Source organism: Carlito syrichta, unplaced genomic scaffold (assembly GCF_000164805.1).
Source record: "Carlito syrichta isolate Samal-C Ts95f unplaced genomic scaffold, Tarsius_syrichta-2.0.1 Scaffold316302, whole genome shotgun sequence".
Taxonomy (NCBI): domain Eukaryota; kingdom Metazoa; phylum Chordata; class Mammalia; order Primates; family Tarsiidae; genus Carlito; species Carlito syrichta.
The window spans coordinates 1,773,941-1,776,815 of NW_007260398.1; the positions used below are offsets into that span (position 1 = coordinate 1,773,941).

A 2,875-nucleotide genomic window follows, 5' to 3' on the forward strand; every position below is an offset into this window, starting at 1 on the left:
TCTCCTCATTCTCTTGTCATCCCTGGGTATAGGACGCAAGCAAGAACTTTACAGAGAGGCACGAGAGAGACTTTATAGGACACGCTCATGACCCAAGTTGCTACAGAGGACAAAAGTCACCCCAGAAAACTTATTTAAGAATATATCATGAAGCGGACTATTTTGGGACCCAAATTATACAGGAGGCCCTGGGAAAGTAGACGTGTGCAGGGCTGAACGCAGCTACAATTAATGTTAACTATAAGGTGTCATATCTTTATATTGTGAACATACAGCCCGCAGTGTGCGGCAGGAGAGAATTAGAGCCAAGGGCCCAGGAGGGCGGGTGGCATGTGACAGAGGAAGGATGAGGGAGGAGGTGCAATTTCTCAGGAAGGTGACAGTCACCTTGGGCAAGATAGCCTCCACATTTGGAAATGCAGCTATGATTGAGCCCCACCTAGCCCAGGGAGACTCCAGTCCCAGGACCAGAGAGACCAGTAGAGGACCAGGAGCTTTCCTAATGTGTCACTACTTCATGGAGTGTCCCTGGCAAGAAGTTACTTTGCTTAATCTATAGTGCCTGTGCCTAAAAGAAATCAGTTTCCCCTGGGTAAGTCTTTTTTTAAATCGCAGTAATAATGCACAGAGTGTTTAGCAATATGGTTGGCTGGAAGGCCTGGGATCGGGCTGTGTGGATACACATCTCCACATTTCCAATTGCCAGCTGATAACCTTGAACTAGACATCTCCCTTTCCAAAGCCTCAGTTTATGCATCTGTAACACCTCACAATAATCCTTTTCACAGTCTACTTCCACAGATTTGGAGGGTGGAGGAGATAGGTTAAATTAGATAATTCAACATTAAAATGACTCCGTAGCCTGCAGCCTCTCTGTGAATGCCATGGTATTGTTTGTCAATGCCTTGTAAAGATTGCTGTGAGAATGAGACTCCCCTCCTGAGGGAGTCACCAGGGCAGCTAACTACCATGTCTTATTCCTTTTTTTTTTTAATTCTCAGCAGCAAGCATGCTATCAAATACATGTTGACTGTTCAGAAATGTTGGTTGAATAAATAAGTCATTGGTATGTAAAGATGAATCTTACAAAAATGCCACAGTGTGTTTCATGTCTGTTAGATCGAGGAAAGACCATTTCTAATGCGAACTGTTGCTAAAATATTATGTTCTGCTTCTAACCTTCTGTCCAATCTCAACTCATGTCACATAACGTCTGTGCTCCTTGAAAGTAAAAACCATGTCTTAATCATTCTGTTTCAATGTGAGCTCCAGGTGGGTTTTGCTCAGGGCTGCATGCCTAGCACTTAGAACAGGGCTTTGTGCTTAGTAAGGTTCCATACGGACTTGGATTAATAAATGAATGGTTTTTAGCCCTTAGCACAGAGCTAGGCATTCAAGCAAATATTTGTTGAATTAATTATTAAGCAAGGGAAACACTCTCTTTTTCTTTCTTTCTTTCTTTTTTTTTTTTTTACCATACTACACAGGAAGTTTTCTTCATCCACTACTGCTGCAGGAAAAGCAGACTCACAAGGACTCTCACTTCAAGATGTTGTCATTTTGGGCTTCTGCCAACTCTCGAGAAATCCGTTTCAGTTGATCCTGCTTTTTTTTTTCTCTTCCACTGCCACTATCCTCCTCTCCTCTTCTGCCCAAGGTTTCAGAGAACTGTAGCACAAGGCTCCATAGGCCACACTGAGGAACAGGGCGGAATAGCAGCCAAGCTTCATGAGCGGAGAGACCTGCACTGGAGGCACCATCTTTCCCTGACCTTGGAAACACACTCTTTCTAATGTTCCTTTCCAATATTTCCAACTGAGACAAAGTGGATAGTTAGGCAGAAGTCAAACAGTCTGGGTTTGAATTCTGGCTTTTCTACTTACTAACTTGGCAACCTGGAGTAAGTTACTGAACCTCTGTGTGCTTTAGTCTTCTCACCTGTGAAATGGAGATAATTTTTCTAACAGGATTATAAAATCCATTGAAAGTATACATAAGCCGGGCTCGGTGGCTCAGCCTATAATCCCGCGCCTTTGGGAGGCTGAGGTGAGTGGATTGCCTGAGCCCGCGGGTTTGAGACCCGCCTGGGCAGCGAGACCTCATCTCTACAATAAATAAAAAAATCAACCAGGCGTGGTAGCACATGCCTGTAATTCCGGCTACCCGGAAGGCTGAGGTGAAAGAATCGCTGGAGCCCAGCAGGTCGAGGCTGCGGTGGCCAGGAGTGACCACTGCACTCCAGTCTGGGCGACAGATTGAGACTCCAACTCAAAAAAAAAAAAAAAAGTATACATAAAATATTTAGCACAGTGCCTGGCACATGGTAATCGCTGATTTTGTTTTTAATGACCATATCAGTATCTTAACGACCTTCAGTGGCTCCCTTTTAGCTACAAAAATAAGATCTAAAGTCAAGGTCTCCATAATTTGGCCCACTGTCCCTCTCTTTCTAGTCCCGTCTTCCCACACTTTCTAACGCTAGCTACCCTTTACTGGCTGCTACCTGTGTCAGGTAGTCTGCTGAGTAGTGTGTATTCATCAGCTTGTTTCTCGTCTCAAACAACCCAATGAGGTAGGACTTAGTACTGTCCATATTTCACTGATGATAAGACCAAGACCAAGGAAGAAAAAACAACTTTCCCCACTGATGATAGGACCAAGACCAGGAAAGCTGGATTCCATCCCAAGACTCTCCGACGTGGAAGTTCACACTCTTGTTTACTGGTCTCTGAAATCCTTGCCATGTGAAGTTCCATCAGACTAGCACTACTAGCATTACCTGGGAGCTTGTTAGAAATGTAGAATCCAGCTGGGCTTGGTGGCTCAGCCTGTAATCCCGCGCCTTTGGGAGGCTGAGGTGAGTGGATTGCCTGAG

The 2,875-nt window shown here is 44.7% G+C and overlaps 1 pseudogene; it reads right to left on the reverse strand.

Annotated features, from left to right (window-relative positions):
- Window positions 1-1,539: 1,539 nt before the first annotated feature.
- On the reverse strand, window positions 1,540-1,760 carry LOC110594575 (annotated as a pseudogene).
- Between the last annotated feature and the right edge of the window lie 1,115 nt (window positions 1,761-2,875).